Source organism: Notothenia rossii (assembly GCF_949606895.1).
Source record: "Notothenia rossii genome assembly, chromosome: 12".
NCBI classification, from domain to species: domain Eukaryota; kingdom Metazoa; phylum Chordata; class Actinopteri; order Perciformes; family Nototheniidae; genus Notothenia; species Notothenia rossii.
In genome coordinates, this window is record NC_136911.1 from 4259821 (window position 1) to 4274447 (window position 14627).

General features: G+C 42.7%; 1 protein-coding gene across 1 annotated transcript in view; it reads right to left on the minus strand.

Annotated features, from left to right (window-relative positions):
- Positions 1–4269: 4269 nt before the first annotated feature.
- Positions 4270–14627, minus strand: part of LOC307026563 (uncharacterized protein) — a 117352-nt gene continuing 106994 nt past the window's right edge. The window contains exon 29 of the mRNA XM_079662058.1: positions 4270–4702. The gene's annotated coding sequence lies outside the window, so the exon portion shown is untranslated. The remainder of the gene's footprint in view (positions 4703–14627) is intronic.

Genomic DNA, 14627 nt, shown 5'->3' on the forward strand with positions numbered 1-14627 from the left:
TGGACCAGCAGGAATAAGGCACGAGCAGAGAGAACACAAACAGACGTGTTTGGTGCTTAACAACAATGAACGCCTTCATCGACGCTCATTCTTTCCTCTCCCGAGTGTCACAATTGCCGAGCTCCTGTGACACGTTTTTTTTGTTGCAATATCGTCTTTGAAAGTGATAAAGCAGGATGATCAAAAATGCTCCGAGACAAATGGAGAGCCTCTGGTTTGGAGTTTTGATTTGTGAGACTGGAAGGTGCTACAGAAAGAACAAATGATGACAGCTTTCTCTATATCATTATCAACCCTTATCAACTTTTTTTTTCAAAGCAACCAGATGTGTTACATGTCCCCACTTTGTACTTACACCAACAGACAGAGAAACTTGTAATATGATGTTTGAGTGAAGACAAATCGGGACCTCAGTTTCTCTCATAAACAGTGAGTTTACACAATATTCCAAATGGCATTTTAATAATCATTTCTCAAAAACCAATCTGTCAATGTGCAAATACATTTGTCTTGCCTGTGTCTTTCTCATAATCGGAATACGTTACCCTCAGGAGACGCAGTTTAAAAAGGTGAAATCAATAAACGATCGAAAGCTTTCATGTGCAATCCCTTGATCAGCCCGTCCCTGGGAAAAAACACACAGTCTCAATATTTTTTCACACTTGGTTTCGACTGAATTTTGACAAGGCAGAGTAAAAACACGTCTTGGAAGTTGACTTTCAATGACGTGAAAATCAGTACGTCTAATACATTATTAAATAAGCTCAGGCCTAGATATACTATATGTGATATTAATGTAGCAAAACCAGCTAGGAATCAGATACTTCAAGACTCTGGAAGAAAAATTGAATGGGATCTTGAGGTGCAAAACAGGATTTCAAGAGTTGATGAAGCACCACATGTTTTTTTATTCCTACTGGTTAAGCCAAATCAGGGCAAATGACAAAAAATACATTTGTTTTTCTTAACTCAGAATATATATATTAAAATACAAATGTTCTGATTACATTAAGTATAATACATTTCAATCCTGAACGTAACTAAGGATGTCAAATATATGTAGCGGTGTATAAAAGTACAATATTTGCCTTTCAATTGAGGTGGAGTAGGAGTTTAAAGTGACATATAATGGAAATGAGCCTCATAAATGTGTAGATTTGAAGCAATTTTCAACATTATTCTTCATTTTGCAAAGGTTGTTGTCAAGAAACGTTTTATTTAGCTGTCTTGAATAAAAGGCTGCCACAAACACTTTGACAGGCGACAGTGTGCCATGTGTTATCTCTAAGCAGCCGAGACAAGGACGGAGGTTTGTGTCAAAAATTACCTGCGGAGAAATACAGAAAAAAAGCACACATGTATTTCATGTTAGAATACTAAGATTGTTAATGTAGGGCTGCAGGAATGACATGTTGAAAGTGAATCTCTGAAAATCTGATTTGATTGTTAAATTTGCCTCAAAGACGTTGAGATTAAAACATCTCACGGTGCGTCTTCACAAATAAAACTGAAAAAGAGACAATTGGTGATAACAGTTCACTCTTCAGTGCTGGTGTCATTGTTTTTTAGCCTTGGATTCGGAAAGATCATTGATTTCCGTGTGCTTCTTGCAGCCTTTTGGTCACAGAAAGCAGAGTTCGTACATGTACATTCATTCTCATGCTAATGGATTTATAAAAACACTTTATCTTAGTTTGAGCAATCTGTGTCAAAAAGAAGTACGTTTCGAGCAAAAAAGTCATTCCAGCTCTCTGTTCCTTACTTACATTTCTGGCGACACCTACGTACGGTGGCTGTGCTGAACCTCAGACACAGAAAGGGCCCAGAATGAACCCCCCTCCCCCTCACAGGCGAAGGTGACGGGATAACAAGTGTGAGGCAGTGAGGAGAGGTGGAGAAAATAACCTCAATTTACACTCATTTTCACTTTTCTTTGGCAAATGTTGCGACATATTGGGTTTTGCAGCAGCACAGCCTGCTTTCAGCGCGGCGTGTGTGTGTGTGTGTGTGTGTGGCATGTGTGGACAATGGGCAGACTCTCCTGGTCTCCTAGTTGTCCTAAACCCCTGTGGAGAGGCTGAATAACACACCTCATCCTGGGCTGCTTTTCTCTCGCACACTCATTTTCACACTCCCCTTATTCTCCACTTCCAAAAGGCTGAGACAAAAGCAGCCCTGTGTGTTATTGCCATTTTGTTTGTGTGGGTGTGTGGGAAGTGTGTGTGTGTGTGTGTATGGCCCTGTCTTGCTCCTTCAGGAAATGGTGCATCAATGGGCATTATGTAGATGTTTGAATAGCTGCCACCCAGGGTCTGTCTGTGTATCTGGGTCTCCAGAATCTGTCCTAACAACTACGGGTTTTAAGAAAAAACTGCAATGATGATAACAAGGAGCCCTTTGTGATTTTGTAATGAATTTTAAGGAGCACTTCATGAATTTTCCCTGTTCGTAGACTCTTGCGACCAGGGAATTGATTATATTTCTCCGTAAGGGTCATTCAAAACCCCTCTGTTTACCCAGAGAGTGTTCAAAAGCACATCTTTTACCACATTTCTTATTTTCTGTCTATGCTAGGTGTCTTTTGAGCCTTTTGTTTTTGCCTAATTGTTCCTCCCCTTGTGTATGCAAGTAGGTATAAAGATGATCAGCCTGGTCTCCTCAAAACTGACTTCTCCATATTAAACGCAGAGAACAAATGTCACTGTGTCTGCTGTGTGCTCTGCATGTGTGACCATTAAAGAGGGGCTTCATCCCTCCGATTCTATTCTATTCTAACAAATTCGACATTTTGAATCTACTGAGAATGTACTTTATTTATTGCATGTTAATAAATATCTAATGTAGGAGCCATATGTAAAGTCTCAGTATTTATGTTTTTAACTCATGAGTGGGGGGGTGTGTTCACTGGATCTTAGCCTTGATGGTAGTGGTTACACCTGATGCTTTTCACCCGTTCACACTATTTGCAAAAGACAGAGAAAAAGGGTGAGCCTAGGATCAATATTTTCTGTTGACCGCGAGCACTTACAAAACGTTGTTATTGGATAATTGGTACTGTTTGTATTTTTGCCTGTTTTATGGAAGAATAAATAGAACATAGAATAAGTGAAACTTGATTATTCTTACGCTGCAGTGTTTCGTTCCTTGCAGCCTCTATTGGACTTGATCTGCATGTAATAAAGTTATCCTTTGCCGGCACTTTAACAAGGACACCAGTGAAAAAAGTAACCCCCTGATCGTCAATTCTGTGCGTTCATCTGTCTTTCTATCTTCATACATCTTATATTCCGTTATTGCCTGTGATTACTTGCCAATAGAAGGCAACTCATCATGGAATTCTTGATCTAAATTTGCCTCTGCATGCCTTTATTAATCCTTCACTTCTACCAATCTCACCAATCTTGACGCCTGTCTCCCAGTGCCATTTTATGTCCGTTTCAATATTTCACGGGACTCTGTGATGAAGTACAATATTAAGCCAGGTAGAATGCTCATTTTCTACTCATCAACAGGCTCAGCGTGTGAGTGTGAGTTTCCCGCGGTGTGGTGGAGAGAAACGGATCACTGCACCTCCCTAAGGTCCTGCAGAGTGATTAGGCTTTAGATAGGAGATCATCAATTCATACTGGGATCCATACCCACCGTAATGATGGGGGAGTGTGTGTGTGTGTACAGTACATGTGTGTGGATGGAGCGTGTGGGCGATAGTCAATTAAAATGTGAGGCAGGCTAAAGAGAGTGCTGACCTTTCCAGCAGTTTTAGACACCCTGACCGTGAAAGGGTTATAAGGAAGTCTAAATGGAAGCAGACACACACAAACACACACACACACACACACACACACACACACACACACACACACACACACACAGTGACTCGGACTTCCCATACACTGCATGCCCTATGGATTGAGATTAATTAAACTTCTAGGTGATATAGCACGGGCTGATTGGAATGTCCTCCTGACTGTTTACCTGCCCCGAGCTGAAACAACATGCACCATGCCTAATAGCCTGAGGATGGAGGATGAGAGTGTACACACACACACACACACACACACACACACACACACACACACACACACACACACACACACACACACACACACACACACACACACACACACACACACACACACACACACACACACACACACACACACACACACACACACACACACACACACACACACACACACACACACACACACACACACACACACACACACACACACACACACACACAGGCAATTAAAAGCCTGTTTTCCTTTGGTGTAGTGAACAACTATCAACCAACACAACATCCAGAACCAGATTCTCCTGTTGCATTTGGATGATTGACAGCATTTGTTTTTGTAAAGCTAAAAAATGCATTTAAGGTAAGCTTGTAAAGTGGACCTTAAGTGGAGACACATTTGTTAAAAGGTAGTTTACAATGTCAAGAGTGAGCCATCAACTCAACAAGGGAATATGTAAAATAAAGAATAACATTTTATTCAAAAATAGTACCAGACTGATTTACTGATTTAATGGCACTAGTTTCTTCTCTCAAAGCCAAACTGTATATATACAACCCATGAGCTTGTGATTTTGGGGAGTGTGTGATGTGTTCGAGTACGCACCTTAAATCTGAGGGCTTACTGCACCATGGTTCGAATCCGACCTGTTGCTCTTTGTTGCATGCTGTCCCCTTTCTGTCCGTCTAATACAGGCAACACATAAGAATAGACAAACATAGCAACCATCATTTATGCCAATGAGCTATTTGATGCTTTCTGTGATTCAAATGTAAATAATGTTGACTCTTCCTGTCTGATATTCACGCAGCCCTGGAAGAAGAATGGACAGGGACAAAATGAAATGATATCCTTTTGAGAGATGTGTCAAAAACGTTTACATTTAGAGCCCCTTTTTAATGAATGTGATGTTTATCAGATTACAACGGAGGCAGGAATATGTTAGCTAGCATACGGCTAACTCTATACCTTTAGAAAACTACTGCTGGAACACAGTGAGAGGCCATGTTTCCCTTTTTTCTGATAATTTGTCAATTCATTGATTATGAAAGCAGTACCCAGATTTAATACAAAAACACAGCCTTACATTTACCATAATAAATAACATCGAGTTACTGTCTAGTAGTTATAGGAATCTATGCTGGGTTTTTCTTTCAACTGTGCTGCAGTGCTCATCCTCGGGATGAATCAGGGATGATGAAGATGGCACCACTCTAATGCCATTTCCACAAATGACATTATCACACGTCTTACAGCAGCCATCTTAGGAGAGCCGACCATTCAGGAAAGTTGATTTGAAAGCACTCTCCGCTCTCTCTAATTCTGCCTGGAAACATTACATTACATTGGGCATAGACAAAGATAGAAAAAAAAGACACAAGATAGCGATAAATAGAGGAACAGAGAGACGGGGGACAGCGATAACGGGAAGAATAGCAGCCGACGGTGGGGGCGGACGTCCTGTATGGGAGACAATCAGCGCGCAGGTTGGCTGTCCTTTACGACTCTCAGGGCTCATAATAACCCGGCTAAACGTTTATATTAACACAGCATATCAGCCTCGCCATCGGAGCAGTCAATGATAGAGAAGAAAAAAAAAGCACACATAATTATACCCAGGCCTCGAAATGAACTGTCGTTAGTTTCATACACATACAGAGGAACGGAGGGAGGGATGGGAGAGGAAAAGAGAGAAAGAAGGGAAATCTAATTTACCCCTTCAAATCACATTCATAGGCTGGGACTGTCAGGTACCTCCTGAGAGGAAAAGATGACAGAGAGAGAGGCAGAGAGAGAGACTTGGGAGGCTGAAAAGGTCAAGGGACCTCCGCTTAGAGGAGATAGCCAAATATTATGTTAATATGGACTCCGTTTTACATACAGAGCTAATCAGCATGGCCCAGAATTAAAAGGGCAGATAATTAATTCGTGAGTACGGAGTTATCCTGCCGGCCTATTGTCTTGGCAGCAGGAGAAGGATGAGGAAGACAGCGAGGTCCCTCAGCCTGTGTCGAACATGAAGTGATAAGGGACGAGCCCGGACATGGAGGGAAGCGATATAAAGAACGGAGGAGGGATTCAAAGTGCAAAAGTATGTCGGATGGAAGGCACACACAAAAGCAAATCATTGTCTGCATGGTGGCTTTTCTTTTTTTTTTTTTTTTTACACCTTCTTCTTCTTCTTCTTCTTATCCGCCATCTCATTTTCTATCAGGGCCAAAAGAAACATATGGTGTGGTGATGATGAGGTGAGGGAGGAACGGGCTGTTTGGGCAGGCTGGGTGACCATCAGTGCATCCCAAGGTGTGATAATGGTGTTTGATAAGTGCATTTGATATATATCCTGTCAGCAGCACCGGGGAGTAAAGGGCAAAGGTGTCGGACTCCGAGGTTATCTGTCTTAAAAGATCATCTAAGTCGGTGAATCATATTCAGTCAATTGCCTTTCGATCTAATTTACTCTTAAGAAAAGTGAAAATAAATGACCAGAGAGATGAGATCATTTGATTTGTCTGCGATCCGGTTTCACTTGATTACTTCTCTTGTTTCAGGATTGTGTTTCATGTTTTACTTGACTTTGGAAAAGAGTTTAAAGAAGTGAACTAAAGAGTCACGATCACGTGTCGTCCTTCTGGCCTAAGAGTGTTCACAACCATTGAGAAAAAGCCCCAACAACAAAGCCTGCACCCTGGCAATAAATACAGTTTTTTTTAATGATGTTTTTAATGCACCCCAACACAGGCGATATAAAAGTGTGTAAAATGAATCCATGCAAAGATGTAAAAAGGCTTCTTACTTACCACCTTGCAAACGTTATGCCGCTGAAGGCTCCTACCTTTTTATTTCTCCGCCTCAAGAAGCTAAAGTGATACTCTCTTCTGTCTCCATCTTCCCATGCTCATGTTTAAACCATAAGGGAGACAGCCTCATTACATTTGACTCTGTCACCTGCCACCGCAGAGGTAATATGACATGCAAACAGACCCCACACACACACCCACCCACCCACCCACCCACCCACCCACACACACACACACACACACACACACACACACACACACACACACACACACACACACACACACACACACACACACACACACACACACACACACACACACACACACACACACACACACACACACACACACACACACACACACACACACACACCCAACATACAATCAAACACACGCTCATGCTGAATTGTCCAGCACAGCATGACATACTATTATAACTGCACACATGGACATAAAACTAAACCACACAAGTGTGTAATTATGTGCCTGTGCCGCTACACACAAGACATATGCATACACAAATACACACATGTACTACACACCCAGCTTAGGTAGAGTATGCCCTGTTTACATGGACTAATGTCTGTTAGCAGGTACTTACTTTGAAGTATCATCCCACCATGCCTGTAGAGCAAGCGCAGATTATGTTGAGGCTGTCACTAAAGGGTATAAACACAGGCCTACAAACACACACCCAGGCAAAGTCAAAAACACACACTCACACACCCCCAGAGCTTACATTGTATCAGTCTCTCTAAGCAGTCTGAACACATCGTCTAGCCGGCCTCAGAAGGTGTGCATCACTCTTCTGATTTACATACATGAAGTGCAGCAAATGCAGCCTGATGTTTTCACCTTTGCAAAAAAAGATTACACCAGCTGGTGCTTTGCAACATGAAACGTTCCAGCTAAAATGTAATTTTCAGCCCCATTGTTGGGGGCTGAAACCAGGCACGACAAAAGATGGGATGTGACAGGAGAGATATGGCGGAGGGGGGAAAGAAATAAAAGGCAGGAAGGAGAGGGGAAGGGAAGGATGAAAGTAGGAAGATCCAAGACTTTGACACTTGAGAAACAGCATCTCAACAGGGGAGGAAGCATGCTAGTTGGTAAAACACGATTATGCAAACCTGACCTGTGATAGAAGCGAACAAACAAAGAAGACTCCCTCCGAGTTTCCTGTGAAGGCCCTCTCTTCTCCTCCACTCCCTTTATTCAAACTTCAACAGTTAATACTGTGTTTAACACTGTTAATCAATTGACCTCCATTGTGGGCTAATCCTTAACTGTGCCTAATTCATTGAGCTGGAAAGTGTCATTCGACTTAGCTCTGTTCACTATCTTTTCAATGACACTTACCCAAATGGGACTAATATGGCCTCAATAGATTCACTTAATTTCCATCTGCTCAATTTGGTGAAGGATGAGTATTAATATGGGGTACAATTCAACCTTGTTTCTCTTGTCTTTGAAACTGGAGATTTGTGTCATAAAATTGCACATTAGAGCTCTTTGCACTGGAGAAGTAGGAGACACTCCTGCAGAATTTGCATAAAGGTGTTTTAGTTAAATTTACTGTGGAGTTCTGAGGAGTGTGGGTAGATGAAGTCCAACACTTTTAAAGTACTTCAAACAGGAGAAAATATTTTAAAAAATATTGATTTCCTTCGCTCAGGTCTGGAGTGTTAGTGTCTTTATGAATTCCAGCCAGCGTATTTCATGGAAGCAGTGTTTTGCTGGTTGAATCTGAGCCCCGTTCAATGCTAATGCAATCATCCAAGTTTTACTCCATTTTCTGTCTCTTCCAGCTAAAAGACCTGACGTACAGCTCAGACAGGAGCGCATGCATGTAAAGAAATACTCAGAAACACATATACAGTGCGTGCACACACTGCAGTAAAGCCTTCCTTTGTCTCACTATCAATCCTTCCTTTCCTGGACTGCCTTATTGAAACATGTTTCTTATCCTGTCAAGCCCTGCTCCAGAGGGAGGGAGGTGTCTGGGAAGGAGAGAGGGAAGAAGAGAGAAGGAGAGGAAGAGAGAGGTGAGAAAGCTCCAAGCACAGTGGGAAAAAAGGGAAGGAAAGAGATGGCGGAGAGATAAAGAAAGACAGAGGGTGATAGGCAGTCGTGCGGCTGATATCCCGGTGTCATTAACATCAGCGCCAGGAGAAACCACCTTTATAAATCCAGAGCCATCATCTGATTTTATGGTTACTCTGGAATATAACGCACATAATACACTTCCACCACGGCACCGAGCATAACGCGACGCCGTTACTCGCTCTCACCCTTTCCTGGAATCACATTGACATAATTATATCTCCATAACTGCAAACGATAGACAGACAGAGCCACATTCTGCCTGCTGAACCGGCCTGAAGATCATTTGTGCTAGTGGAATTATCATGCTATCATTAGAGTGTGATTAGGATGGCATGTTAGCAGTGTAAACAACACGCTATAGTGTACACTGTCAGGGGAATATTATCTGCAATTTGCCTGCGTATTGCATATCTCCTCATCTAAACGAGGCACTGGAGGTTCATTGGTTCTGATGAATCAGGATGGAGAAACACTCAGACGGAAACATAGCTTTGGTTGTTGGCAATAACAAAGTTCTGGCCCAAATGAACTCTGGCTATGTAATTGTAAGGGCTTTTTTTTGTTGTTATTGAGAAGCGTTTTTGTACAATTATTCCCATTTCCACTGTCAGATATATAAGCCATTGGGAGAGGCAGACTGCGAGATGGTTATCATAACTCAGAAATGCATTAAAAAATAACTACACTGCGGCTGTCAAAGACAATTGCGTTCACACACACATGAGCGAACACTTAGGTGCACATACTGTACGCACGGATGCAAACGGGGCTCGCACACACACACACACACACACACACACACACACACACACACACACACACACACACACACACACACACACACACACACACACACACACACACACACACACACACACACACACACACACACACACACACACACACACACACACACACACACACACACACACACACACACACACACACACACACACACACACACACACACACACACGCGGAGAGAAGGTGTTCCCACAGATAGTGGAGTCAATGTTCTTAATCCGAAGCAGACCCCATCTGTCTCCCATTATAAAGACTCTGCCTTAGCCCCAAGAATGTCTACATTTCATAAATATTATCTGGGCCTGGCAAAGCCGGCCGGACAAAAGCCAGAGCGCAGAGCATTTCTCAGGGCTGCATCAGAGCATAATTAGCAATCATAACATCATCCCTACATGCCATACTGCCTTCTTTTCTGGAAGCCACTTAATTGCCTTGAGGTACAGAAGAAGAAAGGGGAACAAAAAGAAATACATGCTTCCTTAGCCTAGAAAACATAATTAGATAGAAGTAATAACAGCTTGAAAGTGGGTCACGTTATCCTCAATAAACAAAAAGTGTAATGAAGTTACAGCGCTGGACATAGGGGCAAGTTCTTCTTCTCTGGTTGCTGCACTCACTGTACTGAACGCAGGAAATGCCCTTAAGGGAAATAAGGTCTAGGGTCAAATATGTTCCCCTGTGTATAAATGGTGACCTTATAATCCTGAGACAATATAAGGGAAGAAATGTTTTTTTATTTAATTTCTACAGCTTGAAGCGTTCCATAATACCTGCAGGAGAGGAAGCAGTGAATGACATACTGTATATAGCGGGGAGAAGTAAAAAAAAAAAAAAAAGAAGAAGATGTAAGCTCATTACTGAGACAAGTTTAAAAACCAGAGAGTGGGAATGAAGAAAAGTAAAAGTTAAGCACTTTCTGAAACTTTGGCTTCCTTTCTATCTATCTTTCTTGAAGAGTTTACCCCTCCCTGCCACCACTACCACCTGAACCCCCCCCCCCCCCCCCACACACACACACACACCTCCTCTCCCTTACTCATTCTCTCTCTTCACTCTCTTTGAGTTAAGGAGGGTAAGGTAATCGTAATGAAATGACCCCGCGAGGCACGATGGCAGCCCTCGCCTGATAAGTTATTCCTGACTGGCTTTTAAGCTGCTGTCAAGCAATTTCCCTTGAAACCTCGCTTTGTTTTTTAGGGAGGGTGTGTGTGTGTAGTTGTGGTGGTGGTGTTGGTGGTGGTGTGTGTGTCATCGTGGAGGTGGTGGTGGGGGGGGGTTGCTTTGACACCACTGCTTCTCTCCCATGAGGGGTACCGATGACAACCTCAAGGTATAGGTATGTGTGGTATGCGTGTGTGTGGGTGCAGCGGGAGACATCTCACAGATGACAATCCCGCTAATTGAAATGACAGATTATTCTAATGTGCAGAAAGTCATTAAAAAGCCAGCCGCCGTTTTTCTTCCTTTTTCTCCGTTTCCCCTAGCTGAGAATATTTATGCCTCTAAGTCAGAGCTGGAAAATCTGCACTCAAAGAAGATGTTGGCTTTCCTTCCTTCAAGCTCATGATCATTATCAGGATCACCTGCCACATAGTTAACATCCAGGAGATACTTCTCTGACTTTCACTCAATTGCATACTGCTGTGAGACAGAGTTCAAAGGGTTGGACGGTGGGTTGGGGTTACCATGTGTTAATAATTCACGGTATTAGCGATTATCCAGGGGAACTACAGCAGGATTATTTCAGTTTACCAGTGGCTTTGAAAGCTATGACACATGTCCAGCACTCTCCGTGTTATCTCCCTGAATGTACACATGCTGTATATTGCATTTTTATCAGTTCTCTCCATTTGACAGCGTTGAAGAAAGCCAAGCTAAAACAAGTCATAAACCAAGACCAATATGATTTCGGTGACAACCAACATGTCTGCCAGAACCATGGAACTGAGGGTCAAATGTCTATATTTGTTTCTCATCCCTACAGTCCTGCTATCCTTAGCAGCTGCAAAGACACAAAATAACACAAAACAGCTGTGTGTGTCGGATGTAACGACAAAAACAAGAAGTCTCCTAGAAGAAGCATGGTTAGCAGTGAAATCATGCAATGCATGGCTTAATCCCAACCCACAGCGGTCTTGGGTGGCGTAGATACATTTTGCCCATACGCTCTGCAGGGGAGCTGCTGCTGGTTATTTCTGACTCAAAGGCTTGTCAGAACATTGAGGTCTGACACAGTGTGCAAGGCTTGAAGATCATGAACACAAGGCATCTGAATACTTTGCTCTTTCCGGTCTGAGTCACAAATACCCAACTATTTTTCAATTTCCAATTCTCCCAATCGTTTTTTTCCACTCAAGCAAGCAGGCTACATTGATATGGCGTCATGATATCCTTAAACATTCTGCCGGCTGATATGGAATTTCTCCCAGACTGCCTTGGAACAGATCCAGACAGCTAAAACACCAACCGGGGACACATTTTTCCATTTCTCTCCTCTGTCTCCTCTCCACATACTCCTCCTACATTGACATTCAGCGGAGGTAAATATTTAACAGCATGCTATCGAGTGCCGTGTGCAGTGTGGCGCAGGCCGGGCTGCGGTAGAGATATGTATATAGACAAGACTGTTTTATTAAGAGTCGCTGCAGACATATTAAGGTAAAGTATGCCTGACACCTAGGGAGGAAATTGCCAGTATATGACACTATTCCTCAATACTGTGGCAGCTCGCCTCAGTGCAATTTTGCACAAGGCGAGTGACAGAGAATGACATGTAGAGAGGGAGGGAGAGGGAGATGAAATAGTGAGTGTGCAGGGTGGTTCGAAACTGAGGGGTGTGTCTCTGAGTGTGTGCATAGCCGTGTGTGTGTGTGTGTGTGTGTGTGTGTGTGTGTGTGTGTGTGTGTGTGTGTGTGTGTGTGTGTGTGTGTGTGTGTGTGTGTGTGTGTGTGTGTGTGTGTGTGTGTGTGTGTGTGTAATGTGCAAGGTGGGGTTACATGCAGAGTGTGTAATTGCCTTACCCCATGTGAAGGATTGGCCTAGAGTGTGTGCTGTTTACCTGTGGCCGCCTCTGTTTGCTGTTTGTGAGTGAGATGGAGGGAGAGCGACTGCAGGGAATGATCAAGTTGGAGGCAAACAAACATATAGAAAGGTACAGAATAATGTCCACAGATGGAAAGCCGGAAAACTTCTCAGGACTTCTAGGTGCCGATGTATTACTCATGATCCTGAATACTTTTCTTGTTACCTAAACTTTAGAAATACTGAGTCTTTGTGCAATGCTACCCAACATCATCCTAACCACATAACATATTCGCCTTGCACTCAAAGAATGTGTTTGGGCTATTTAAAAAGTCACATTTCATTGATTCATTTGATGTTTTGATTACATTTATATTTACTGCAACAATATATGTTTTAGTTTTGTGATGGCTCTGCTCTTGTGATTGTAAATGAACACATTTCCAGTCTTTGTGACTCCACAAAGCGCTTTACAAATATACAAGTTGGCATTCACACACATGCATACAGAGGAAGAAGCTGCCAGACAAGGGGCCACCTGATCAGGGAACTAACACATGCATACAGAGGAAGAAGCTGCCAGACAAGGGGCCACCTGATCAGGGAACTAACACATGCATACAGAGGAAGAAGCTGCCAGACAAGGGGCCACCTGATCAGGGAACTAACATTCACACACCGTTGGAGATGCCATCGTTAAATATCCTGCCCAAGGACACTAAGATTGAACCACCTTCCTCTACCATCTACCTCCTGGGCCTCAGCAAGCTTGACAAAGACTGTCCCTGAGCTCACAAACCCCCCCCTCCCCCGGCAGACCCTGAGGTACAAAATATGTGATATACATCAACACATGTTAAAGAAACACATTAAACTCAGGTACAACTAAGTGCTAATACATTAGGAGGCTGGGGAGGTTTGCATTGTGGAGCGAAGGCAGCAGGGTGCTCAGCCTCGTTGAATGCAGACTGAATGAGCGCCAATGTTTATATGGACCCCCTATTGTGAGAGATAGGCTGTGGATACACATAATGGTGTATGGAACATGGCTATAAAATTACTTTTCTGCCCGCCTGAACTACCACGAGGCCCTATTTCAATTTGGTCTCCCCACAGTCTAAATGTTATTTCAAAGCCTTCTCTACACTGTGAGGTATGAACTGTAATTGTGATGGAGAACAGAAATTGTATTTGTTTCAGTCACATTTTTTGTCAATTCCTGCCGAAATATTAACATTTTGAGAGATTTACTCTAAAAAGAAATGGTAGAATCGGCCTTGAAAAAGCAATATGTGTGTAATCATAGAATTTTAAACAGAAATATGACTTGAGACTTGACCTTAGTGTTCGCAGTGGGAGCAGTCCTGACTAAAGGAACCAAAAACTATTCATACATTCAGGTTTCAACTATACTTTTGAGGCTGCTCTACAAATCCATTACATATTTTAAAATTGAATACAACCCAGAACACTTAGACGAGAGGTCATCTCACCATTTTCTCTTTCTCAAACTTTTCAGATGTTAGCACCACACAGCATAATCTTGTAACAAATTGTATAAACTAATGACTCACTGATAATTCATTCAACAGTAGAGCATTTATTTTTTTCAAAATTTGTTACACAAATGCATTGCAGCCACATAGTCATCCTAGTGGCGGCTGTGGCTCAGTGGGTAGAGTGCTGGACTTCGAATCAGGGGGTAGCAAGTTTGAGTCCCACTGCAGCCAGCATGTCGTTGTGTCCCTGAGACACTTCACCCCAAATTGCTCCCATGGGGATTGTCCACAGTACTGAATGTGCGTAAGTTGCTTTGGATAAACGCGTCTAACAAATGACATGTAATGTAGAAACAATCCTGCTGACTAAAAAAGGCCAG